The sequence below is a fragment of the Pteropus alecto genome, unplaced genomic scaffold (assembly GCF_000325575.1).
Source record: "Pteropus alecto unplaced genomic scaffold, ASM32557v1 scaffold320, whole genome shotgun sequence".
Taxonomy (NCBI): Eukaryota; Metazoa; Chordata; class Mammalia; order Chiroptera; family Pteropodidae; genus Pteropus; species Pteropus alecto.
The window spans coordinates 25681-36371 of record NW_006429963.1 but is presented as its reverse complement, the minus strand read 5'-3'; the positions used below and the strand labels follow the sequence as shown (position 1 = coordinate 36371).

At 50.8% G+C, this 10691-nt stretch overlaps 1 pseudogene; it reads left to right on the top strand.

The window, feature by feature from the left end:
- The first annotated feature begins 7612 nt into the window (after positions 1-7612).
- LOC112477651 lies at positions 7613-7731 on the top strand (annotated as a pseudogene).
- Positions 7732-10691: the final 2960 nt, after the last annotated feature.

Below are 10691 nucleotides of genomic sequence, written 5' to 3'. Positions count from 1 at the left end.
GGGAGCATGCGTGGCCTGCTGTGCGTGACGTGCGTCTTCACGCGACGTGTGGCAGCTGCATGAGCACCCTCGCCAGCTTGGTTGGAACTACATAGGATTTACCACTGCAAACACACAACAGAATAAAGGTCCGTAACCGGCATGTGATCTCCTGTCAGACTGGCAGACACAGACGCCCCGGCAGAGCCGCAGCTGTGTATGGCCGGGCCTCAGGCTCCCTCCTTCGCTCCTGCAGCCGGCCGGTCAGGAGCAGCTTTGGGGAGGACAGTGGTCAACGCGGTCACAACCGCGGAGTTCCCAGTCCCTTTCCAGCTACGCCCCACCCTGGGGACGTGGTGCCCTGGCTCGAGCTGTCTGGCACCGCCAGCTCTGAGAACAGCCAGCGTGTGCCCAGTGGCTGGAACGTAGAGGGTGCAGTGGGTGGCGGGGTGGCCTCCTGTGCTCGGGCCTGACGACGCCACCTACACCGCTGTGGCACCGGTGCAGCTGCCCTCTGGGGACAGACCTGCTCAGGGCTGGAAGCCACCAACGAGGTCGTAGGCCCCGGGCACGCGAACCAGTCTCCGTCCTTGGACTGGACTGTGAATGGCAGGAACTCTCTGAGTCACTGCTCAAGCTGTCCCTGAGGGGCAGCAGGCCCTGGTCCATCAGGCGGTGCTGAGCTTGGGGACCACGAGGGCCGCGGTGGCAGGGGGTCCCCACAACCATCCAGGGTCCCTGGGGAGGGGACAGATCGCCCACGGGCTCCTGGGGTCCGGCACCAGCCTTTGAATTCGTCCTTCGATGTGATTTGCTGGACCAACCAAAACGTTTACCAAATGTGTTTGTGTTCCCAAAATAGAGGCATGTCCACCCAGACGAAATACAGACGGCTGGGCGCCAGCCGGACTTCACAGACTTCTGGAATTTGTGCAGGATCGAGACGAGGAGAACAAGGTGCGTTTTTCCTGGGAGTCGGAGCCTCACTTGGGTTTAAGTCTTCGGTGGAATGTGTCCCCGTAGCCACCCTCAGCTCGCGGGTCGCCTCTGCAGACTGTGAACTCTGGGGAGGGCCCGTCCTCCCACGCCCAGCCCACCTCCGGGCACTGTCTCAGGACCAGCCTGCGTGGGCGTTCACTAACCAAAGGGCCGCCCAGTGGTCAGTGGCCCCCGGGAAGAACGTGCCGGAGCCCTCCCGCGGCTCCTTTCTCACTCCGTGTGAGGGAGGCCCGGCCCAGTGGCCCAGCGGAACCTTGGTCGGTGGCTGAGAAGAGCCGACCAACCAAGATTCAGCTGGTCCTGGTTCTCAGGCTGCAACCAAAATGCTTTACAGATTCTAATCTAATTTGGAAAGATGCTATTTTAGTGAAATAAATCCACTTCTTCAGAAACTTGAGCTTTGGCTTTGGAGGATATTTCGGCCCAGTCTGTTTTGCTTAGGAATTAGAATTTTTGGCTTGGTGCTTCTGTAATGAGACTTGAGCACTGGGGACAGATCTGCAATCAGTCTCGACAGAATGCGCCTGGACAGGGAGACCCGCTCCATTCTGTGACAAACAAGTTATGGAGGGGTTCGTTCTGACCTCGAGTCTGGGCCTCTCACACTGAAACCTCCAGCATGGTCCTCGGCAGACCCGAAGCCTGGGGGGCGGGACTTCACAAACATGGTGCTGATGGAGAGAAACGTCTTCACAAGTCCCACCAAGTGTTGACAACTAGCCACACGGGTTCGTGGCCTCTGCCTCCAGGTGGCAGCTCAGGGACCAGGACTTGGGCCCCCCCACACCCACCGCGTCGTCCTGGCAAGAGGCGCAGCCACGCTTAACTACCTCAAGTAATTATTAATAATATTATACCTTCTTGTAGTTTTGCAAGCTTTATATTTTGTAAAACACGGTGGCATATGTTACACATTAACGTTTTAAAATATTAACCTAACGGCGTCAGCATGAGGTGTCTGAGCACCGCTCCGGGGAGGATGTGGGCAGCCAAAGTCTCAGAGGGCGCGCCGTGTGAGCAGTGAGGCCGATGAGGTCTGCACGTCTGTGTTTGGAGCGTAGCGGCTACCCGGGTGGAAGTGGCCCGCACACGGTGGGTGGCGGAAGGCCACAGCTCAGGGCAGAGCGGAGCCAGACACGACCTTGTGCTGGCTGCAAGGCCTCAGGCCAGCGCGGTCCCCCAGCTCTCACTGCCCACACTGCTGGGGCTCCCACGAGTCCACGGCCCTCGGATGGTGCCTGCTGGGCGTCCTGCAGGCTGGCCCTGGGCCCCGCCACCAATGGTGGGCAGTGCTGGCCTCCTCTGGAAACAGTGAGCAAGTATTGTCACCTGCTGCCACTGGTGCTAGTAAGTTTTAGTAGATGGAAAAATAAATGAATAAGGAGTCAACGAGTATGAACTTAGATTGCTCAGAACAAATTGATTATGTTTGCTTGGACAGCTCTCTTCTGCGCTCATGACCATAATTTTGTATTAAAAGCTGTTATATTTATGACTATAAAATACTTTTAATAAGAGAATTACATATAGAAGTATTCCATTCTACAAATGACCCCAGATTCAAATTCTGTCAGCATATGGCACTTAAGAGACTCCCCCACAGCCATGGTGTCAAATGGAAAGGCTTTACCTCAGATGAAGCTCTCGGGGTCTGCCCTGCTCTGGCAGGGTAGAGGCTCTGAGCTGGAGAGCCCAGGCCACACTGCCCCCTCTGCGGCCGCCCACCGTGGGCTCTGAGGATAACACGCATCTCTCAGCAGCTTCTGATCAGCATGGCAAGTAGTTCCTGCTCTCGCTCCCCCCGCCGCCGCTCCCGCAATAACCTCCCACGCGAGGTGCTCCACGTTCCTCTCCCTATTCGTGACTGGACGTCCACTCTTCGGGCGACACCAGAAGCCAAGAGTTGCAGGTGGCAGAAGCCAAGAGTTGCAGCGGTCTGGTCCCTGAAGCGGTGAGCTGCCGGTGAGGGACTGTCCTCTTCCTGATGCGGAGGCACACGCTCGGCTCCCCGGTCCTTCAGTTTAAAATGTCGTCGTGCAGAGGTACTGGCATTTTGTGGTGTGTTTGTTATTGTCACCAGCATTACTTTAACTAATACAACCTGGCATTATCCAGGCATTTTGGGTGCAAAAATTAATAAACCACAGATCTACACTCAAAGCATACAGCCTAGTGAGGACAGCGCATAAGTAAACATTTTCTGTGATGGACTAAGTAATGACAAGGACATGCAGACGGTAGTGTCGGATGCCGAAGCGGGCACCGGGCGGAGCCTGGAGCTGCAGGCCTGGGGAAGGGCGCGGCGAAAGGGTGGGGGCTCCGGGGCAGCCTGCGCACGGACGTTCCGTGTGAGCGGGAGGGAGACACTGCTGTGCTGCACGGCTTAAAATGACAACTACCGAGGGACATGCGAGTCACAGTTATAGTGACGGACTGCCACACACGCGTCGGAATGGCTGGAACTAAAAACGAGACGGTGGTGCCCACCGGGACTCAGCCGCCGGAAGTCTCGGACGCGGCTGGTGCGAACGGGAACTGTGCAGACCCTTAGGGCATTGTTGGTAGCTTCTTGTAGAGTTAAACACACACTTTCCACCTCATACAGCAATTCCTCTGCTGTATATTGAACCGACTGAAGTTAACTGATGTTCACATAAACACCTGTCCGCAACATTTAGTGTGGCTTTATTCATCATCACCAAGTTGAGAAGCAACCCAAATGCCCTTCAAATGGTGAATGGATAAATGGCACATCAGTACAATGGAATTCTACCCAGAATGAGAGGACAGGCATACCGACACGTACCACAACATGGTGAGTCTCAAGTGCCTCCTTCTCTGTGAAAGAAGCCAGGCTCTAAGGCTGCATATTCAATATGACTACCCACATGATGTCCATGGCAGGCAAAGCACCAGGGACGGACGACTGACCAGTGTTTACCAGGGTCTGGGATGGAGAAAGTCGCTGGATCAGAAGAGCGTGAAGAAACTTGGAGGGTGATGGAAACGTTCTACATCTGACACCATCTGGCCACGTGACAGCGTGCCTTTGTCAAAACTCACAGAAACATACACTTAAATGGGTGAGTTTTACTTATCTCAGTGTTTTAAGTGTTCAAAAACAAAATTTTTATGCCTATTTTTAAATTTAGAAAAAAAGGAAAAAGTGTGCCATGCAAATCCTGATCGAGGGAAATTTAAACCGGCCGTATGGTTGTCAAAGTACACTGAGCAAAGGGAATACTACTGGGTATAGAGCGAGCTATCTCAGAAATGCAAACGGATCAGTTCGTCAAGGGTGCCTATCAGTTCTAAATGTGCATTCAACTAATAATAAAGCTTAAGAATGTGTGTAGCGAAATCTAAAAGAACTTAAATAACAAATAGACGAGTCAACAAAAAATTTCTCCCACCATAAGAAACTAAAAAAATAAGACAAATTAAACACAAACCAACCGGAAGGAAGGAAAAGTAAAGACTGGAGCAGAAATTAATGAAATAGAAATAAAACGGTAGAGAAAATAAAAAACAAAAAGCTGGTTCTTCGAAACAATCAGTAAAACTGATAAACCTCCAACTACACTGATAAGGGGAAAAATCCTCAAAAGCATAAATCACCAATTTCAGAAACAACAGAGAGGACATCACTGCAGATGCTATAGATACAAAAGATTAATAGGGGACGATGACAGCCAATATATTTGATGAACAAAATTCCTTCAAAACCACAAATTACTAAAGTTTACTCATGAGGAAATGTAAACTTTGACATTCTATTATCTATTAGAGAAAACTGAATTCATGTAAAACATTCTAAAAAAAGAAATCTTCTGTCCCTGGTAAATTCTACCAAACATTTAAAATAAGAAAAGAAACAAAACAGTTCTACATAAACCCTATAGAAAAGAAAAGAGAAAAGAGCACTTTACCATTATTTTATGAGATTATCATTATCCTGATACCAAGAGCAGATAAAAAAACATTACAAAGAAAGAGACCTATGAAAATGAATATCCCTCATGAGCACAGAAAAGTCATCGACATTATATAAGCCAATTGAATGAGCAGTACGTCAAAAGGATAATTCATCATGGCCAAGTAGGGTTTTCCCCAGGTATGCAGGCTTGTTTTAACATCCAAAAATCAATTAAAGTAGTTTACCATATTGAGAAACTAAAGAGAAAAAAAAATCAAACCAAGAGATGCAGAAAACATTTTTGACAAAATTCATATCAGTGCAACGTAGCTAATTAGAAATAGAAGGAAATTTCCAAGCATCCTACCAAGTAGCGGAAGGCTGCTGTATGCATGGTACGCAGGACTTCCCTTCACCATATTTGCAACCCGTTACAAATCTACAGTTATTTCAAAATTTAAAACATCAATAACAAGAAAAATTTTAAGCGAATAAATAGGAAACAATTCTTTAAAAAAATACCTAGCGATTCTATAACCAGTTAGATCTCTGAAAGCTCTGCCCATGGTTCTTAGTTTCACTGAAATCTTAAAGCATTTCCATCCACGTGAAAACACCGATTGGTCACCATTTTTTTCAAGATGGTCAACTTATTTAAAAGATAATTTGTTATATGTATGTTTTTACCTGATTTAAATTCAATTCACTTGTTCAAGATTTGTCACGGAGCAGCACCCATCACGTCGTCTGTCCTCACGATAAACCCAAGTGGTGGGTGACCGTCTTACCCAGATTGCGGTGGGGAACATACTCACTTTCTGCACATATCTGGGGCGGTAGTCTAGTGATTTCTGTCTAATTCGTTCAGAGCATGTACAGCCTTCTAGGGAACCAATTCAGACAGTTTTGGGTCCAGTGGCTCAGAGGGTCGAAGGCTGTATTTTGGTTCTATATCACCCTGAAGCCTCAGTGGTGGTGCCTGCTGCACGCTGCATCAGGCAGATTCAGAATCACAGTGAGGTCAGAGCTCTTTCTTCCCGTGGGCAGGGGGTGGGGTGGGGAGGTTGCGGTTTTGAACTTGACTTGAAGTAGACAAATAGACAAGCAGGGACTTAGGTGGCCTTAGAACATTTTGTTCAACAAATTCCAGGAATCGTGGGCTTTCTGGCTGTCAGGCAGAGATAAACTGGAAAGTTGCACATATAATTCAGTCACCTTCTCAGAGAATAGAAATGGAAAATGTTTGGGCAGCCAACCCAAAGATTCTGAGGTGCTGGCTGCTGGACTCCAAATCCTTGGCTGTTCTTTGTTCCTGTCACATGAGAGAAAGTAGTTGACCCACAAAAATAGGGTTCCCGCAGAGACTCAGCCTGCTTTGCCTGAGAACCTGAGACGAGGCCCCTGTTTCCCCGAGAGATTCGGCATGTACATGTCACGTGTCTGCTCTGCAAAACGGATTGCACTCACGGACACACTGCAGGGTATTTCGATGCCATGTGTTCGTGGATTATCTAGAGAGCAAGTCTGAAGGAAGCCCAGAGTGGGTAGTTTGATACGCACTCCACGTTTACTTACTTAAAAAGGACGAAGCTGGCAGACAGTCACACAGAGGAGAGCCACCGGACAGGGTTTCAAGAGTCTCGTTTACAAATGTCTTTACTGCACTCTCCTCTGGACGCTTAAATCCTCACCTCTGGAGCGAAATCACATCTAGGAAATTCACATTTTAATTTTCCAAAGACTGAATTTCAGCCAAAACAGATGATCGGGTTTGGCAATAAAGTGTGAAGTCAAACATGATGAATTTTCTAGCCTTAGCTTACTGTTATACACATTAATTTTCAATGCAAGTCATGACTGACAAACAACGAGGGGAGACTACTCCAGCAAAGCCATCGAACAGTCGAACCGGGGTGTAGACGCTGCCTTCTGTGAACCTGGCTTCACTGTTCCCGTCAAATGCACAAATGCCAACACAACATTCTCATCCATGGATCTGAACGTACAGTTCAGAGACTCCAAACGGAACTCAGAACACAAACGAAACAGGATCCGCTCCGGGAATGAACGGTTTTCCCGGTATTGCCGTTAACTGCAGAGAGAGCCAGGGCCAGAGAAAGGGCCCTCCACCCCCGACGCCCCGCGGGAACTCGGAGGGAACCCCAGACCCCGAGCTGAGTTAGGACCCTCCGCTCGTGTGCTGGGAACTAGAGCCCCATCACCTAAAGCTATGGAAGCCTTTAGTCTTCCGAATAACAACGCCATTTATGCTCGGGGGCCAGGAACGACATTCCCAGCGTCCCCAAGGCATCTTTTGGCCTCTAAGTGTTCGTAACTGGCAACAAGTAAGATCAGGTGATGACGATATTGCCTGCCCTTAAAAATATTGTAAGGCTCAATAATGGCCAGGCTTCAAAACCTTTTCCAAATAAATTGACTTACCCTTCGTTGACCACATTTAATTTATTTTCTCTCCATGTACTCATGGTTAGAAAATTGAATCCTCATGGAATATTCGTTTGTGCTTCGTCTCTCCACGCCGTCCTAGCTGTAACGACTACAGTTTGTGTAAGTGCCACATGGAGTGTGACAGCACATGGGTCAGGCATAACACGTATGCTTTGTTTAGACTTAGGACATGTGTTTTGTCTACGTAAATATAAATCTTTATTACCAGCATATTTTTGTCACTTCTACTCCCTTTTTAATAATTAAATAGTCTGTGGCCACGCCACCCTTAGCAGGCCCGATCCCGTCTGATCTCGGAAGCTAAGCAGGGTTGGGCCTGGTTAGCACTTGGATGGGAGACCACCTGGGAAGACCAGGTGCTGTAGGCATAAAAAATAAAAAAATAAGGGATTGTAAGTTGACAAGGTCCTTGCAATCTGTGAGGTCAACCAAGGGTTGCCTCGCCTAAAAAATAAAAAATAAAAATAAAAAAATAATTAAATAGTAAAAACAAAAGTGAATTGAAATACTCCAAAGTTCAAATTATGCTCTTCACCAAGCTCCACCCACCAAGCCTTTCACCGTCACGGTGGCCTCGGGACACCTTCTTGCTTCAGCTCCGTCTCTTCCTACTACTTCCCGATGCCCATGTGATTTGCCACCCCTTTTTCCCCCTTTTCTTCTTGCAGCTTACGGCAGTTTGGGCCACCCTGCTGCTAATGGTTTGGGGTCACCACCGACCCTGCCGTCCTGGAACTCAGCGTTCCCAGCTGACGCTACGCCATCCAAGTCCACAGATACATCTCCCACGTCGGCCCCACGGTTCCGGCATTGGCCGCCCCACGCTATTCAGTGACGCCGGCCCCCAGGAGGCTGTTGACAGCCTTGCTGAAGGGCGCGTGCCCCGGTGGCCCCTATGGGGAAACTGACGTCACGGGATAAATCTGCTTTGGCGTTTCCACCTGTCCGAAACTCGTGACCTGTCCCCCAAACTCCATAAAGCCTGCCACCACTGCCTCATTTCCCTGGGGGCATCTCTGCGTCCGGCGAGCCACCGCAGCCAGGCGCGAGGTCCAGCTTCAGGTGCTCTCATCTGGGCACTAAACCCTGACCTGCCACTGTCTTATTTTCAAGGCTTCCAAGCAACTAATAAAGCCAGCTAAGTTCATGATCATTACAGTCGTTTCAGTTATATTTATATCGTCCCTCGTTCAACTGCCCAATGATTCACACGTCCCAACTGCTTCCATTCCAGTTACGAGGTAAGGGTCTCGGTGACCCCAACACTAGTGCATGGTGCCCTCTGCAGTGGGGTCCTCACTGCCGGCAGACCTGACCCCAAAGCCTCCTGCCAAGGGCCCGCCTGGCTTCCGCCCGCTCAGAGGCGGACCCAGGCGAGGGCTTACGTGCACATTGTGCACCTGCAAGTAATTCCAGACGGTGGAAATGAAAGGCCAGGTTAAGTGCAACGGGAAAACGGGGAAAGCTGCCGCGAGCAGGCGCCGCCTGGTGGCCACCAGGAACATTTGCAGTGCTTTTCAGAACCCCCCGCGAAAGGCCTGGAGGGGAGAAGCATCAGCTCCAACGTCCCCACCTGCGGGCGAGGTGCCTCCTGGGCGTCAGTTCTCTGCAGCGTCTGCCCGAGCGCCAAGCGCGAGGTCCTCACAGAGCAGCCGGCAGCACCGGGGGAGACTCGCTGCCTTGAGGTGAGAATGGGGGGTTGTGGCCTGCACAGGGGACACCTGGACACCCGCGAGGTCAACCCCCCGGGAGGTGGAAAGGCCCTGGTTCCTCCTCAGATCAGCACCGCAGTTCCCCCGCCTGCCCTCAGTTCACTCACCTGCGAGTTGCGAAATCTGGACCGAGTTCGTGGTTCAGACCCCATCATCAGAACGGAATGACCTTGGGAATTCTTAAGGTCACATGCGCCTGTGCCCTGGAAACGCTGGGTCAGCGGGTCTTGGCTACAGTCTGAGAACCCATATTTTATTAACCTCCCTCATGATTCCAACGTCGTTTGCATGCGGACACATTTCCAGGGTCCCTTTTCATTCTGTGACTTGGTGGATTATTCGCCCATCGAATAAATGAAGTGGGAATTTTAAGAGAAATACAGCCTGCCAGTATTCGCCTGCAGAGCCTCATTTACACAAGATTTACGTGCAAGAAACGTAAGTTCGTAACATAGATATCAGATCACACAACTCTCATCTGCAGAGGTGTTTTTCAGGAATAACAAACCACTCTTTTCTTCATCTTTTTCTACTCAATTTATAAATATCTATCAAACACAGTCTATCTATTGGATATGTATTATCTGTTAGATATTGACCTGGTGCCATGAGGGATAAGGAGAAGAATAAGCAGCTTTCTCACCCTAAAGGAGCGTGTGACAGATACGTGCAAGTAAAGAATTAGCAGCAGGACGTGGATGTCACAGGAGGAGCTCAAACCTGGAGGTTTTTGGAGAAGGAGTGATAACTTTTTGCCAGGCTGCCACACGCCGCTGAGAGGCTGTCTCTGGGGGCAGGGATGATCGTGCTGGCGTGGACCCTCGGGTGTGGCTGGAAGAGGTGAGGTCAGCACATCAACTCCCCCTCGTGACACCGCGGACACGCGGCTCAGGACCGGGGCGCCGAGGGCATTTCCTGGCATTTGGCAGGACTCAGGGGTCTTAAGTTCCCCAGAGCATCAAGTCCAGCTCTCTCTTCCCTGGGCTTCTCCGTGACCCGGCCCCTCCCGCTGCAGTCCCAGGGGCGCTGCGGGCGCTGGCACCACGTGACTGCGGCTCAGAGCGTTTCAGCCTGATGGCCTGCTGGTGAGTCCAGAGCTCGGGGCCGAATGTGACTCCCGGTGAAGGGAGGGTCCCAGAGTCTTCCTTGGCCCCCAGCCCGGCACACGCCGCCTGTGCTCCAGAGGTCTGGGCTTGGGGACGATGGCGGAGGCTGCGGTCCTGGGCTTGCACGCGCTTCTTTCTCAAAGCACCCGGATCAGCTTGGCGAGCCCCAGGGACCCAGGAAAGTCTGTAACCAGCTGGGCACCAGCAGCCGACACTGGCGAGCCGCGGAGAACGTGGGGCTGTTCCGGAAGCCGCTTCAGAGAAGCCGAATCCACACAGGCAAACACACGCGGCTCCCGCCGCTGCGTCGCTGGAGCCCGGTGCCCTCAAACTGTCACCCCTCTTCCTAAATCATCAGTCTTCTCGGAAAACATAATCAGACCCATAAGAAGGAGGAATGAAAACAGAGTGGAAGGGAAGGAGCCAAAATGAGCGCAACCGCTCCCCGTCGGACGGAGGGGAAAGAAGACGTGTCGGCCGCCCCTCGGAGAGCAAGATCATCTTTCATGA